At 40.9% G+C, this 17735-nt stretch overlaps 1 protein-coding gene across 2 annotated transcripts in view; it reads left to right on the plus strand.

The window, feature by feature from the left end:
- PRKG1 (protein kinase cGMP-dependent 1) overlaps positions 1–17735 on the plus strand; it is a 1161962-nt gene that overhangs the window by 727982 nt on the left and 416245 nt on the right. The gene's annotated exons all lie outside the window — the stretch shown is intronic.

Genomic DNA, 17735 nt, shown 5'->3' on the forward strand with positions numbered 1-17735 from the left:
GATCTAGAATGAGAACAAACATACAGCCCTCAAGAGAAATGTTTATCCTCCCTAAAATTGCAGAATTTATTTTCAGATTCTGGAATTCTCACAAGTAATTTCGTATATCCCGACAACATTGGAAATGACTTCTTAGGAGAGGAATGCCTTGCTAGATGGGGTCATATTTAAGATATTCTTAATAATTACTGTGTTCTATCTAGAGAACAATTGTTACTAACAAACTCAAAATTCTCCCCTTTTTAATGTAATTAATTGTCTCTTTTCAGGGCCAAATGCCCTCTCTGCTTGATAAAGAATTTTTAAAAACCAGACATCTGAGTCATCAAATGTCTCCGTGTCTCTGTACTCATGATCTCAAAGATGAACTGTGTAGATTATGAGAAAGCTGTTGGTTATAAAGCTATTCTGTTATGTTGTCATTTTAAAAGAGGCCATTTATCCGAAGCCAAGAGTGAAATTATAGCAGGTGCAGTTTCAGGCCTCCACAATTATCCCAGATTACCCTTTCAATAACTTGTCGACAGCCTCGCAAAAACAGTCTTCTATGCTGACATTTGGAAGCAGACAGGCATCGCAAAATGTGCCTTCTGAACAGCAGTGGTTTGGGCCTCCGGAAATCTCTGTATATGGTTAATGGGAAAATATTGTTTTTCTCATTTCATAAATATTCAGCCAGCACCTTCTAGAACTTTACATTCCTTAGAGAACAAAGGCTGGTACAGTGACGCTTAAGTAGTCACAGCTGCCATTAGCATAACGTCTCTCCGCAGGAGGGCAAGCTAAGCAGGAGGCAGACAGTATGTTTCTGCACGTCTGTGAAAACTATTGTCCTAAGAAATGTGTGTGGTAGAAGCAGTTAGAAGTCCCTGTAATTCCACTCTACAAACAAAACAAGAAAGTAGTTCCATGTGAACATTCACTGCCAGTTACACCTGCAACATTAGGCAAATTACTTGCATACTTTTCTTATCATCAGAACTGTTTCCACACAAACACAGGATTTAGTTCAACACTTCATTGGATGCACACACACAAAAAGTAAATAAAAAGCTCTTTGACATCTGACAGCTTTAGGGACAGCATTATTTTACATACAATGCACAGCCATAAGATATATAAACAACGCAGTAACAAAAAGCAGACAGACGAAGAATTCTGTCAAATCAAATATTTAATCTTATTAGAGCCTTGCCTCCCATCCTAAATAAGAACTGCTTAAGCTTAAGCAATGCAAAGAAAATAAGGCAAATGTACAAATAGGCTTAATAAAACCAAAGCAACTTTCTTTTTCTGCACACACCTGTAATGTTTGTGAAACACCCCGTGCCAAGCACTGTGCTTTACATATACTGACTTGTTTAATTGTTACAACACCGTATGATGTAGGTACTGCCATTAATCTAACTTTACAGAGTGAACTGAGCCACAACGAGGTTAAGTAACTCGCCCAAATCACACAGCTCGTAAGTGACAGAGCATGGACTTGAATTCAAGCGGCTTGACTTCTGAGCCCTCACTCTGGACCCTTGGGGTGCATTGGTTCTCATTATGTGATAGTAAGACTTTGGTACTCCAAGTGAGGTTCTTGAACCAGCAGCATTACTATCACTTGGGTACTTGTTAGGAAATAAAACTAAGGCCCTGCTCCAAACCAATAGAATCAGAATCTGCATTTTAACAAAGTTGCCAGGTGATTCTTATATACATTTGAGTTTGGAAAGCACTGATCTAAGACCCTTACTAATAGAAAATAATCTACTTTAGAAAAAGAAATCAGTATTCTACGCCAATTAAATTCCTCCTGTGTTCTTCTATAGGTTCTGAATATATTGGAAAGGACTACAGTGTGTAAGTAAATGCTCTCTGTTCTTGCTCCCCACGGTCCAGTTACAAGCCTGGGCAGAAAAGTATATGTGCCCATTCCTTTTTTTCTGAGACAGGCAGCTCTTATCTTGTAATGCCTGGACCAGCCCCATCCAACGGCACCAGCTGGAAATTGTTAGCTATGTAAAATTTTGAGCCCTCATCAAGGTCTTTTGGGGGTGGGGCCCAGCAATCTGGGTTTGTAAAGTCCTGTAGGTGATTCAGTGCCCTCCAAAGTTTGAGAACCGCTGCTTTAGTGCTTCTGAGATGGCACAGGACTGGAGTGACCTCACAAATTGTACTTCCCTGGAAAGCTTTTCTTAAAAGGTACAGTTTCTCTATTTTGCAAATGAGAGAGTTTATGAGTGCATAGGCAAATCTGTGTTGTGAACTTTAGTTTCATTAAAAGCAATACACAGTCCTAAAAATAGGAACACGGCTTCTTGCAAAAGGATGAGGCAACTGATTAACAATCTTTCTAAAGTGGCTAAATCTTTGGAAGGGGTTGGCTTTGGCGTTTGGCGCTTGTCATTTTCGCTAACTCTTTCTCTATCCCTTTTGACATCTCATTGTACTTGGTTGCTACTTTTAACACTCTGTTTGGGAAAGGCCTCCCTGGGCTCGGTTGTCGGATGTGTTTTCCCCCCGCTCTGTGGGAGGCCGCCGTTGGTCAGGCTCTCTGACTTCTCCATTTCCACGGCACTTAGTTCTTTGGCCGTCTGCAGAGTCTCTTAGCTGAGGCCTCATGAAGAGAAAATGCATGCTGTGTAGGCAAGATGGCACCCTCCAAATCTTCTCTCTCTCCCTGATGTGTAACGCCGCATGTCTGATATGGAGATGGGCTGCTTTGTTGGAAGTCACCTGTGGGCCGTCTTTTCCCCTGTGGTACTCCAGAGCAGCCTCTGTGTGTGTGTGGCAGGGGTGGGGAGGCAGTGACTCCATCTGATTTTCAGTCTCAGCTGATGTGTGCTCTGGGGTTTTCAAGCTGGAAGAACAGGTTGGTTGTCTTTTTAACGATAAAAGTTAAAAAAAAAAAACAACTTCTAACAGAAAGAATGAATCGTTTTATCTTGGGACATGTCTAGAGAAACTAGAATGGTTTTTGTTTTTAAAATTAGCACCAGTGCATTTTACCTCTGGCCTAAGTCTTAAAATGATGGTCACTTTGCTAGTTATTAGAACAGCCTGACTGAACGGTGACTGTACCCCAGAGCTGATAACAGGTTATGGGGGGATGTCTGCCTTACCTGCTTCCAGCGAGCCACCCTTCTTTTTGTGAAGAGAGCCACCACATAATTTCGCAGGCGTTTACCTAATAACGTGATTATAGTATTACACTTCCTCCCCTGATGGAATACGGAACGATGTCCTCAGTCTAGATCTGTCTGCATAGTTTCATTAGCGTCAGACAGAATACCATTAATGTAGCTTTAAAAATAGTCATGGCTTTTGGAATTAAAAGTTACATTTTTTTGTTTTTGTATCTCATCTTTTTATGATTGAAGGGCAAGTATGGCAATGGTGGGAAAAGACTAACTTGTGACAGGAGAGCAATTACTAATCAAAATAAATGCTGTCCACCTTTTGTAGAATCCAGGTCGTTCACCGGGATTGTCTTTCTTCCTTATTTAGCCCTAAAATTGAAATTTGATTATTTTTATATAAAATCATTTGGAATAATATTAAATCCTCATCAGAAATAACTTCTTTATTTCTTTTTTTATTAATGCCCTAGGAAATCAACTCTTGGCACTAGGCAGGTGGCAAACTGGCTCATGAGACGGGAGGGGAAGAGGAGCGGTGTTTCTGAGTCCGAACTCTGGCCTTTAGTGCTGTGATTTGTCCTTCACACACATCTCTCTCAACTCCCACCAGCACGCACTTTTATTCCTCTTTTATCGCTGTTTCCTGTTGGGAAAAGTGAGGAAAGGAAAAAAAATTTCATAGAAACACTGGGAACGGAAGCTTTAAGGGCCAGTAAAAAGAACAATAAAGGGGTGAAATTTAAATTCTGTAACATATTTCTGGCTTCCTACTTAAATGCAGCTTGATTTTTAAAAATTAATTGTTTTAATTTAAAGAAGTTTTCAGTTACAGTTGATATACAATATTAGTTTCAGATGTACAACATAATGATTAGACATTTTAAAATGCAAGTTGTAACAGATAAATGTCTATCATACTGATTTACAATAATAATTTCAAGCTTCTGTTTAGATGTACTAGGAAGAAACAAGACATAAGATACATGAAAGCTGAGGCAAGTTCTTCTGAATATCTCCCAACTCAGCGTTCAGTGATTTAGAGGACACAGTGAAGTGAGTTATACCACAGCCAATGGCTACCGCTGGCCTGATGCCACGCTCAGTAAATGTGTGCACTTGAACAGACATAATGCATTCATGCCATATTTAAATACATAAAGCCAGATTAATGAGGGTGTACCACTTTAAGAAAGCACACATTGCCACTTTTGTCAGTGACTGGGGAGACATGGCATTCAGCCAATACAGATAAATAGACCCATAGTTACTTAAAATAGTGACTCTGTTTTATCTGTACAATGTAATAATGTGTCTGCGGCCAGCTGTAGCCCCTAGGTTATGGAGCCTAAGCTGTGTTGTCTCCATTTCTCATGGTTTGCTACCTCCTTAAAGCAGGTGGTGTTAGTTATGCATGAGAAAATAGATGTGAAATCACTAGAAGTCCGTACCTAATGATACTGTCAGGATGTGTGGGATAATTGTTAGAGACGTAGAGTATCATCAGAATGAAGTGAACAGTATCAGTGAAGTCAAAGAAAGTGGAGAGATTGTTGCTATTTCGTTGATTTTGGCAAATATCTAAAGTCATGGCTAGATTCTACAAAATTGGGCAGTACAGCCATCTGGGTGGTGGGTGCGTTTTGGCAGGAAGGGGATCTGGGTGGTGGATACGTTGTTTCTGAACTGAGCGGTGCAGGGTGAAGGGGCCTTCCATGTGTTAGGAGTTTATGGCCTTGAGCTGAATAAAAAGTGTCTATTCTGGGGATGGAGCTGAAGGAAAGCAAGGAACAAAGAGGATGTTTTGAATTTTTAAAGCTCTAAAGAAAGGGTTAACTAAGTTCATTAACGTTAGGAATTTGACCAGTCTTCCCTTTCTTTGCTGGGACAAGTCGGCCTCCTCCAGGCCTCACTGTGAGCCTTTGTTCCTCAGGGCACTCTAGCCCTCTGGTCTGGATCAGATGCTCCCCACAGTGGCTCCCCACATGCCTGCCTTGTGAACTAGCCCGGCGAGCCTGGAACTTGGTTGATTCTGCTCGGTTTGTTCTCTTCACCCCTGAAACGTTGTAAGCTCCTAGAACACAGAAAATGTATGTATATTGTTTGCTATTGTATCTACAGCACTTGGCATCTAGTAAATCTTGAATATTTATATAATATTTGTGGAGCAAATAACATCACATTCAGGCCTCACTTACGATTTTAGTACTTTTTTTCTTTATGTATTAGTGCTTCGCAATGATTCTACTTAGTGTCAGAAATAACTTTTCAGAATTAGATCAAGTCAACTAGATGCTTAAGATTTCTAGAAACATGTAAGTTTTTAGGCGGTTTATCATTGAAATAATCTAGCTTGTATAAAGGTCATTCATTTCACATTTACGGTTAGGAAAATGTAAATTTTAAATGAGTACCATATGGTCTATAAATTTTTGGTCATTGGGGTAAAATTACATGATATATGAATTGAAAAGGCCCTTGACAGACCTTTGGAAGATGAACTCTGTAGCTGTCAGCATCTGGCTGATAATCTTTATAAAATCACTTAATCTTTCTGGGTCTTTTTTTTTTCCTTACTAATAAAATGGAATTATAACTTTTTAAAATCTGAGTATTGTTTCAAAAATTTACAGCCATATGTGTGAAAGTCCTCAGAAAACAAACAAAAAATCTATTCAAATGCTTAAAGGTTTCAAAGTTTAATCTCCTTTCTATATTATGCACATGGGCGTTAAAGCCTGCGATCCTGCCTGATTAGCAGTTTGTAAGGCATGCCGCACCCCTGGGACTCCGGAGACTCCAGAGACCAGACGTTCAAACTTAAGCAGAAATGCAACTTGATCACACACTCAGAAAGGGGGAAGGGAGGATGAGGAAGACGTAGCAATGGGGCACTGGGTTTGAATCCCCCAGCACGGTGGTTCCCCAAGGAAGAGATGCTGCTGACAGGCTGAGAGTTTCAGTGTAACTCTGCTACATGTATTCACCCCAGTCTTCACCTCCTTTTAGCAAATATCCATCCTTAAACAAAGTAACCAAGTAATAGGCTATGCTCGGTCTACCATTGCTTGCAGAAGGAGTTGGCCCAGTAATGCTGACCAGGGCAAGTCACTAATGGTTAGAAGGCACTTTGAATATTTCGGTTGGTGTCATTGTGTGAAAATGGTGCTGAGTGCAAGAAAAGGGAGTATGTTTAATGTTTTTCAAGCAGAGGAACTTCTTTCTACAAATTCAGTGTCTTTTTTCCTCCTGAAGAAACCACGGTACAGTTGTGAAATGCAGATGACACTTCGCTTTCAACTGTGAAATTGTAAGGACTGGCAGTTTTCATTCGCATAATGCCACAGCCAACCTCTGCATCCAGGTCAATTAAAGCTTATTTTCTAGTCGTTGTTGAATAATCAGTTTTCTCTGCGACACTATACATCTTCCAGATGAGAAAAATCACAAGATGGAAAATGGCATTCTCGTAATATGCCAAAAGTAGATGATTTTAAAATGTGAAACAGCTGAGCTCACTTGACATTTCTTGATGTCTACTTCATCTGCCAGTGGAGGAGACAGTCAGAGCGCTCCCTTTCCTGGTGATTTTTTTTTTCCCCCGAGAATTCTGCCAAACTCAGAGGATTACATATCATTTACTAAAGAAGAGATGGGTCGGAACAGGACATTTCTGTTGGAAAGACTACTGGTGCCTAGAAAATAAATGCGAAGTAGTATCGCATCGGTGTTCTTTTAACCAGCTGTGTCATGTACTTTCTTAATGGGACCTAGACAGAAGCGTTGATTTTCCTTTTTATCCGAGGACTTGAAAGGGTTCATGATTATGGCTGATGACTCTGACTTGAAGGTGGCAGTGGAGATGTACTCCTCTGCAGCTAAGGTGATGTAGATGGATTCAACGAAAATGGAAACTTCCAAAGCACATCGGCAGTGAGCTCTGCAGGGGGCCCCAGCAGGGGGCTAATAGACACAACATTTTAATGCTTCATTTTTCTCCTCCAGAAAGAGGATTAATTAAGAATACATCAAATATGTGGCTTCTGGCATATAGACACGCTGTTTGCAAAAAGAGAAACAGTGTGATGTAGGAACTGACTAGAAAAAGGAAAACCCCACCTTTGGGAGATTAACTTTTAATAACGTTTCTGAGTTGAAGTCACATAGTTCAGCTTGTCCGGAAAAATAACAAGTATGACTTTTTAGGTGTTGGCTTGACATTTAGCAGGTTGGTAAGCGTATGTTTTCAACATCTTGGGGTGGTGGTTAGGGATGCCACCTACCCAGTGGACAAAACGACTTAGAGATGTAATACCATTTCCTTAATGAGACTCGAGACTCAAACTCTGTTGTTATGCACAGATGTGCAGTGACATTTATCAAAACACGTGCTGATATTTTTGAATCAGGCACACTGTTCAAAATGTGCCAACCTGCAGGAAGTTGTGTCACCATAAGGAGGCTGCCAGCAAGACCATCTCAGTGACTTGCCAGAGATTGAAGTCCCAAATGTGCTGTGTTTGTAGCCCCAGTGATGTGATGTGTACCCTTTACATACAGAAGAGCCAGTTGAAAATGAATCTTATTAAAGTGGGATGGCCACCCAGCCTGTTTCCTTTTCTAAAGAATAACAAACCATCTGGTTAGTAAGTTTCATGGTATTTTTAAAAAATTTATTGTTGTTCAAATATAGTTTTCTGCCTTTCCCCCCACAACTCCCCCCAACCCCAGCCATCCCCACCTCCCCCCCTCATTCCACCTCCCCTTAGTTTTGTCCATGTGTCCTTTATAGTTGTTCCTGAAAACCCTTCAACTTTTTTCCCCCATTATCCTCTCCTACCTCTCCTCTGGTTACTGACCATTTGTTCTTAATTTCAGTGTTGCCGGTTATATTTTACTTGCTTGTTTGTTTTGTTGATTAGATTCCACTTAAAGGTGAGATCATATGGTGTTTGTCTTTCACTGTCTGGCTTATTTCACTTAGCATAATGCTCTCCAGTTCCACCCATGCTGTCACAAAGGGTAGCTCCTTCTTTCTTTCTGCTGCATAGTATTCCGTTGTGTAAATGTACCATAGTTTTTGGATCCATTCATTTACTGATGGGCACTTAGGTTGCTTCCAGGACTTGGTTATTATAAATTGTGCTGCTATGAACATTGGGGTGCATAGATTCTTTTGGATTGGTATTTCAGGGTTCTTGGGATAAAATCCTAGCAGTGGGATTGCTGGGTGAAAAGGAGGGAACCCTAGTGCACTGTTGTGGGATTGCAGACTGGTGCAGCCACTATGGAAAACAGTATGGAATTTCCTCTAAAAATGGTTAATAATTTTCAATTCTAGAATTTTTCTGGGCTTTCACATCAATTATATAAGGCCTATTAATAATAGAAATAAGAACTATCCAGAAATGAAGAGTTGGGAGACGTTTATACCTAAGGGTGTCAGGCAGAAGTGTATGAGTTATTTGTTTGGAAACATTTATTGGCTCTTTACTATGCGCCAGTGATTAGGGACACACCACACTGAGGATAAAAAGGTGAACAAGACACACTTCTTGCCCTCAGAGAGCTCTGTGCTGCTGAAGCCAGCTTTCTTTTCTTTGTCACCGTATTAACACACTGTCAGTCTTTACCTGACTTCCCTCGTAACTTCGAAGCCTGCCTGAACCTGTATACAATTGAAAAAGAACTGTTGCTTTTTGTTCTGAGGTAATGAGACAAGGTCACGACTGCTCTAAACTGTTCTTCCTTCTTCAAGTCCCTCAGAATTCATTACTAGTGCCCTACAGGTTAGTGTTTATTTCTTCCTCTGTTTCCTATATATTTATGAAATAGTAACATCATTAAAGGACATCGGTGACTGAATAGCATTTTGGGTACCAGTTATCATGCTGAGTATGTACCATAAGTTACTTCATTTATATCAGAACAATTTCATGAGACATATGCTATTATCTCATTACCTAAAGTCAACTAATGAAAGCTTAAATTACTTGCCCAAGGCCACACAGCTGCCATGTGGTGTAGGGAAAGTACTTATACGGGCCGGACTCCAGCTTACTGGCTTCCACGCTGCATCGTGCTGTCTTGTGCCTTTGCACTTCTCAGGCTTTAAATTTGCACATAAAGCATTGGCTGAGACACCATTTCCTTCATTCAACAAATGACATCATCTTTTTTCTGGACATCTGATTGTCTGGTATAGGGTCCGTTACTAAATCATCATTCTTTTGTACAAAGCCCCATACAGGGGGATGTTACCTCAAAATAACTATCGTATTTGTTACCTCAGATAACTATCCAAATAACTAGATCAATCATGGAGATCTAGGACTCACTCCTCTGTGCACTGATCCCTTAGCCACTGTAAAAATCTTATGGTTCAATGGCTACTTTGAGGTGACCCAAGTGAATTGTTATCTGATTCAGAAATGCTTTCTGTACCATTTCTATCAGGTGGTCTGCTGGAGCCCTAGCTGTGATGGGAAGCTACTTAGTACAAGATCAAGCCATTGCTGCCTTCCTCTTGTCTTTACATTGAGCCTTAATCAGCCACCCTGTGAATTCTAAACACTGGTTTAGTTCTGCTCCTGACAAGTCAGAAGGAATTGCCTCTCAATCCACCAGGAACATTATGCGGTAGACTGATTCAAATTTTTTCCCAGATGGAATAATTGAGGCTATTATCATAATATGGAATAATTAAAGAAAGAAAGAAGTGAGGGTGTAAATAAAGAGGAAACGTAAAGCAAGTTTGCCTTCATTAGCAAGGAGATACTTGAGAACAAGGTCTGTATCGTGTGTATTTGTGTCTCACAAGTGCCTAGTATACTTCTTGGCTTGTAGTGAGATCTCAGTAAATGCCGGCGGAATGTTTGTAATAAGTGTCTCCCAACTCTTGATTTCAAGCTAGGCCTTCATTCTATTATAAACAGCTCCATTGAATTTATTTGAAGTCTAATAAACCCACCAAATCTGCTAGGAGAGTTGATGAGTTTCCCTTTCTCTTAGCCAGACAGAATAGTCTCAGTTTCTTCCTTTTATTCACACTGAAAACATTGCTGTATTCATAGTGAACTATGATACTGATATGACTTAGGTACGTGAATAACTCTAAAGGAAGGTACAAAGAGAAGATTGTAGAAATTGAGAGAGAAATTCCAGGTACATGAGTAACTCAGAAGGAAGGCGCAATGGAGAGATAGGGATGGGGGAGGGGGAGGGGGGAGAGAGGGAGAGAGGAGAGAGAGGTTGATTCTGGCTGGGATGAATAAACTGGAAAGTCTTCATGGACAAAATTGCCTTTGAACTGGATCTTGAAGGGCTACTAGAACTGTCTTAAGTAGAAGGAAATAATTGAAGCAAAGACCTGAAGAATGGGTGAATTTGGAAACTGGACATTAGAATCATTAGATGAGATAAAAGGTACATGTAAGAGATTGTGAGAGATGAAGCTAGAAAGGTACTTTGGAATATGGATTAAATGTGAAGGTGGAGAGGTCTTGCTTTATTTATCGGCTGTACGGAGCCATTTAATATTTTTTGGGTAGAGTAACTGGATTAGCATAGTGCTGTAGGAACACCAGTCTCATAGGACTGATCAGATTAGCTTACCACTTTCCTGTTTCTCTGTAAGTAGCTCACAGTGAGATTCTTTACTGATCTTTACTATTCTTCATTTGACTGAACCTGTGGCGTTTTAGTCTTCATGTCTCTATTATTACCTGAGGGACTTTTGGCTCCTTTCATTCTTGGTCCCTAATTTGTAGGTAAGTTACACAGAAATCCATTTATTTTCAAGACACTTATCCCTCCGTTCTTTCTACTCTTTTTTTCTAACACACCTGACCTTTGCTTCATGCCTGGGTTGTTTCAGATAACCTAAGGTTGGTTGGTTGAGTGGTGCATTCGTTTACTTACTTATTTACTCATTCCTATACCCCTGCCTCCCACCTTCAGCCTTCATTGCCAGCTTTTATAAAGCTAGGTGTCTGTCAGTTTCTAAATAATTGCACGTCGGCTGAACAGATGTTAGACAGCGCAGCATATTGTAAACAAGGACTGCAAGGAGAAAGACTGGGATACTTAGGGAACTCTCTTGCTTCCACAGCTCATTTTGCTAATCAGAACTTAGTTTTTGGTGTTTCTGGGCCTTGGCCAACAGGAAGGGAGACATGGTTAGCATTCTTCATGAGTCACATTTGTTCCAGCATGTCGGAGCCCTCACGCATTTATCTCTGCTGCCCTTGGTGACTGCCGTCAGCTCAACTCAGGGAGGGTCACACAGCTCTAACTTTCAAAGGTGACTTCTTGCACAGCACTGGGAGTACCCAAGCATGGAAATTGGAGCCTGAAGAATGAAGCGCAGTGCTTCTCGAGCTTTTTCACTGCAGGCCATCTAATGACAGAAGGTAGCTGTTGGTAACTGGGGGTTAGGAAGGGGAGGGTGCTAGGCCTGCCGTGGTCTTGAGAGCCAGGAGAGGGTGAGGTGGCGTCGAAGGTTGTGAGGGGGAGCCTGTCTCCGGTATGAACTAGTTGTGAAGCCTCCTATTACATTAGAACCTTGGGTGAAATTCACAGCCCACTTTTGTTTTAAACTTAAGAAATCTTCCTCATCCCAATTGCTAAGGTCAAATGTGTATTTCCTGTTTCTCCGATGACTGTTAGTAGGGTGGTGAAATGGGTCAGAACAATGGAGTGGGGAAAGTAGATGTCCTTACCCCGGTTTCAGAAGCATGTGCTAGTAAAGAGAACCTAAGCTTTGGAGTCAGAAGGAGACTGAGTCTCCTAGTTATTGTATATGTGACCTGGGCAGTGACTTAGCTGCTCTGATGCTCAGTCTCCCTGTTGATAGGAAGGGGATAAGAATACCCCATGGGATTAGCATACGTAAAATAGATATAAATATTGGGATATAACAAATAATTTGTCATATTGTAAATAAATGTTCAATAATTGTATCCAAGATAATGTCCATTACTACTGTAACTGTATTAAAATATATCATTAATCATTTGGCTCTTCCAGTATCTTTGATATTTGAAAGTAAATTTTAAAATTACATGTTCGTTAACATTCTAGTATTCTCAAGTCACCACTTGGCCTTACCAGGTACACTGTACAAGGTGTGAAGTCAAGGAGGACTCAGAGCAACAGCTGCGTCATTTCCATGGGCTTGACCGCAGGGCAGCTCACCGCCCACACCCTTTCAGATGCATGAACGTCAGGACAGAGTGACTTTCCTGCTAAGCTTATTCTAGTGATTATGCTTACGTGCAGTTTTATAATCAATCCCATTCATAGACTATAAGTATATCATTAAAAAAATCACTTTTCTAGGCCAGGAAGTTTAAAATATAACCCCCAGACAACAGTGAGGCAATTTGCACAGTGGAGAGAGACATCAGCGTGCTCCAGATGCATTGTAAACAAAAACGGCCTTCTCTGATTCTGAAGCATTTGTCTCGGGACACCCCGGCAGTTGGAACTTGGCTGTAGGCTATCATGTGCCTTAATAATGTTGGGAAGCAGTTGTGGGCTTCACGAACCTCCTTGTATATCTGAGTCCTCACAGATGCCTCAAGCATCAAGAAATGGGGTGGAGGTGAGGGGTTAAAATACAGCTTTAGGAAATCCTTGAGCATAAACCTTATGGTCTGAGCTAGAGCCCTTTAATGTTGAAGGCAAAGTGCGAGGGTCAGCTGGTGACACCTGTCCTTGTCCTGCCTCCAGCACCATGCTTCCAAAAGCTTCTAGTCCTTTTGGACAAAGTACAAATCAGCAGAAAGCTTGAAATGAGACCCACCTTCCGTCTGGAGAACAGGGTCCGACTTGGGGAAGAATGTTATTCTGGAGTCCTTGTCAGAAGACTCTACTAATGTTTCACTGCAAGGGAAAAACACTTAGACACAGCTCAAGTTGAAAACTGGTTCTCTCCTAAGAGATGGCAAAAGTCTATGGTGATTTTTCCAGTGAAGTAGAAGAGTAGAGACAGATTTTATTTAGATAAAACATTTGACACACATACAAAATTTAGTTTAGGAAATATAGTACTTGACTAGCCCACATTTTGTGCCATCCCAGGGAATAAGAGAGGCATGAAAAGAAATGAGTATATGTTATGAGTATTGCTATTGTAGACCAACACTGACCAGTAGAAATGTGGTGTGATCTATGTAACTACAAATTTTGTGGTGATCACATTAAAAAAGCGAAATGAAATAGGCGTAGTTAATTTTAATGGTACATTTTTATTTAACCCAATATGTCCAAAATATTATCATTTAACATGAAACCCATGTAGTTTGTAGCATATGTTATGCTTTTTTCATACTGAGTCTTTAAAATCCTGTGTATAATTGACTGCACATTTCAATTCTTTATTAGTCTCATTTCAGGTACTCAATAGTCACATATAGCTCATGGCTATCATATTAAATTGTGTACTTAAAATTATCAATGGCCATAGAAATATAAATACGCTTGCAAGAAATTTTGTCTAAACATGTCTGAAAAGGTAAAAAAAATAAAAATAACTTTTAGCTGGGCCCTGCAAGTATGAGAGTTTTACAAGACAGGTGTGTAGTAAGTCATTTAGGGTTACGGGACTAACATGAGCAAAGGCATGGGGTAAACTAAGCTTTAATCCGAGCACTTGGGGCAAGTGGAGGAGAGGAGGCACACCAGACCTGGGAAATGCCACCAGTTCTGCCTAGGGCACAGAAATTTGCCTTGGAACACCAGCTATTGATTGCTTTTTAAAATACTGCTGAGAGTCTTATGGAAAATAAAAACAAAAGAAAACAGGAAACACAGTTTCATTATTGAACCAAGTAAATCCAGCTGATCAACATTTGATTTGTTCATTGTGGTAAACTACACATAACAAACCTTATTATTCTAACCGTTTTTACATGTGCGATTCAGTGGCATTAAGTACATTCGTATTGTTGTAGAGCCACGATCACTCTCCGTCCGAGGAAGTTTTTCATTATCCCATCAGGCAATAATTCCCCAGTCCCCGGTAACTACAATTTTACTTTCGATCTGTATGAGTTAGACTGTTCCAGGAGTTAGACTGTTCCAGGTACCTCCGATCGGTGGAATCATAGAACACTTGTCCTCTTTTGTCTGGTCCATTTCGTGTGGTAGAATATTTTCAGTGTTCATAACATAGCATATATCTGATTTTCATAGCTTTTAAAAAGCTGATTAATATTTCATTTTTTACAATAGACCAAATATTATTTATCCATTTACCCTTCAAAGGACATGGAGTTGTTTTGACCTGAGTAGCGCTTCTGTGGACGTTAGTGAGCAGTAACCGCTCGTGTCTCCGTTTTCAGTTCTTTTACGTACACGTCGAAAAAATGGAATTGCTGGATCATGTGCTAATTCTGTGATTGAATTTTGGGGAAACAGCGATACCATTTTTTTTTTTAGTGTCTTATCATTTCATGTCCCAACAGCAATGCACAAGAGTTCGAATTTCTTCACATCTTTGTCAACATTTGTTATTTTCTGTTTGTTTTTAAAGAATGGTCATCCTAATGGGTGAAGTGGTAGCTCACTGTGGTTTTGATGTGCATTTTCCTAATGTTTAATGGTGTTAAGCATCTTTTCATGTTCATATTGGCCATTTGAAGAGCTTATTGACTAACTTTTGTAAAAGGAAAAATTGTCCCCTAACGTAAAGCACTTGACTAATGCTTGGTAATTGTTGCTTTTCATCTTGGCCTCTTTAACATTTCCAAAGGTATCGGAGTGCCACCGTGTTCTCTGTGGCACTGGCGGCATCCTAACACATTTCTCTCTAGCGTGCAAATGTCTGTTGGACCAAGTGATTCCAAAATGTTGTTAAAAGACTTCTTTATTATGTCAAGAATAGTTTAAAAAATAGCATAGAAGTAAAAGAAAATTACAGCCTCATTTACTCATTATAAATAATTGAGGGTAGTTTATGATATGAATGATTTTTGAACTTAAAAATGGCAGTTTTTGCAGATACATATACTTGCAAGCTATACTTTTGAATATTATAAATGGAACATTTATTATTCCACTATTTTTTTCCATTTATATTTCTAGGAGAAAAAGTTGGGTGTTAGGGTTGAAGTTTCTCTCCTTGACATTTCCTGTCAGTTCCAGATCGTCGATACCTTTCAAATCCATTCATCTCTTTAGCTTCATTGCCTGTACAAGAGTCCACCCACTTGGATGGCTAAAGAGCCTGTAGACCTCCCTCTCTCTCTCTCTCTCTTTCTCTCTCTCTCTTTCTCTCTCTCTCTGTCTGTCTCTCCTTTGCTGCTGCTAGCCCTGCTCTCTTTCAGCGCACCATCAAGCTACTGCTAACCTACCTTTTCTAAAGTAAATTACCTACTTTAAACCATAAGTGTCCCCTCCTCACTGACCTCAGGATCAAGTCCTAATCCCCAGCAAGGACACGGGAATCTTTGAGCTTTCCTTATCTCTTCACTTTCCCCTCTACCTTCTGCCTCACTCAGCACCTCAGCTCCCTGGACCTACAGCTTCCTGAGTCACCTTTTCTTCTTCACACACATGGACCAGACCCCTCACCCTGGAAAGCGCTTGTGCTGGTAGTGGTGACGGGGGAAACATTAAAATGACCTAGCAACTCCCTGTGCACACTTAGTTCTGGAACAAGGTCTGAGTGGCCCTTGCTGGATTCGGTGCTGACTCTTTATTTCCTGAATGATGGGATCTTAGGGAATCCTGGGAAGGCTGGGAATAGTCGGAGAGCTCAGGGAAGTGGCTGTTTACTGAGTGTTATTTATTTATTAACAATTTGCATGGCCCTGTGGATGAAGACCAGCTAAGTATCGCCCCTTTCGGGCCCTTACCAATCTCATGGCCTCCTTCTCTGAGGAACTGCTTTCTCCAGGACTTGCTCAGAGCAGGGGCTCTTAATCTTGTGGGTGCCACAAATTTTTGTCATTTTGGTGAAGCATCTGGATCCCTTTAAGAATGAGGTTTTTATAGGTATAAAATAAGATACATAGGACTATAGAGGAAACCATTTATATTGAAATGCAGTGATAAGACATTCACAAATTGTGATAAAACAACATATTAAAAATAAGATCTAGAGGTGAGCCTAGTGACCAACATAATTTCTAAGTAATTAGTGTAAATTATATTTAATATATCTGTATCAAATATATGATGATATAAAAATAGCCATGGTTTCTCTTGCTACAAATGACTACGGTGCCTACATTTTTAACAGAAAAAAAAAAATGCTGAATTCCAGTAACAGGATAGTAAAAATAAAGATGTTGCTTTTCCTCCTCACATTCACAAGTCCCTAGAGTTCCATCCACAGAGTCCTTGGGGCTCTGTGGGTCCCGTTTGTCTCGGTTGATGTTACCAAACAGCAATTGGGGTCCTGCTGCATGCCGCCACCCTTTGAGTGAAATTCCGCGGGAGACCTGGAGCCACAGTGCCAGCCCTCTTTTTATTTCCAGGCGCTCTGGAGGCACTCAGCGTCTCAGCCAATCCCGGCCTAGGCTGTTTACCATTGCCTCCGCAAACAATTCCTACGGCCCCTCCCTGCTTCTCTCCAGTGATGTGTTCAGATCTTTCTGTATCATTAAGGCTGCTACAACAAATGAAATAGACTGAGTGGCTTCAACAACAAACATTTATTTCTCAAAAGTTTTGGAGGCTTGAAGTTCAAGATCAGGGTGCTAGTAAGGTCAGGTAATTGATGAGGGCTGGCTTCCCGGTTATATCCCGGTTACATGGCTTTTCTTTGGTGTGTGCGGAGAGACACTAATTCCCTCAAACTCTCCTCTAGGCCTAATTAGCTCCAGACATACTGTGCTTTATAATAAGAAATATATATTTGTTCTTTCTTCATTCCTGTTTCTGGCACTTAGCTCCAAAAAGCCTTGGAACTGCCTAAGAGATGAGAGTTAACTTTTGGACTCCACTTGCTGGTGGGGGTTGGGGGTGTGGGGGGGTGGGTATGTGCTAGGAGAGTTAACTATGCAATTAGAGGGTTGGAAATTTCAGTCCCACCGGGAAGGGGACAAGGATTGAGGTTGAATCAATGGCCTAAAGCCAATGATTCAATCAATCATGCCCATGTAATAAAGCCTCCATAAAGCTCCGAAGGGCAGGGATTGGAGAGCTGCCTGGTTGGTGAATACCAGGAAGTTTGGGGAGAGTGGGGCCTGGAGGAAGCAGGGGCAGTCCACACCCTGAGCACCTTTTCCCTCTGGCTGTTCTGAGTTATATCCTTGTATAATAAACCAATAATCTGTAAGTAAAATGTTTCTCTGAGTTGCTGCTCTAGCCGATTAATTAAATTCACTGAGGGTGTCCTGGGAACCTCTGATTTATAGCCAGTCTGTCAACGTACAGGTAACAACCTGGGTTTTCGGCTGGCACGTCGGAAGTGGTGGGGGCAGTCCTACAGGGCTGAACTCTTAACCTGTGGAATCGGATCCCATTTCTGGCTAGATTGTGTCAGACTTGAGTTGAGATTGTGAATTGCAGGACACCCACCAAGTGTCCTGAGAATTGCTTGTGGTGTGGGGACCCCCCTCCACACCCACACACTGGAGTTTGTACCAGAGCCTACTT

Source organism: Desmodus rotundus, chromosome 4 (assembly GCF_022682495.2).
Source record: "Desmodus rotundus isolate HL8 chromosome 4, HLdesRot8A.1, whole genome shotgun sequence".
In the NCBI taxonomy this organism is placed as follows: domain Eukaryota; kingdom Metazoa; phylum Chordata; class Mammalia; order Chiroptera; family Phyllostomidae; genus Desmodus; species Desmodus rotundus.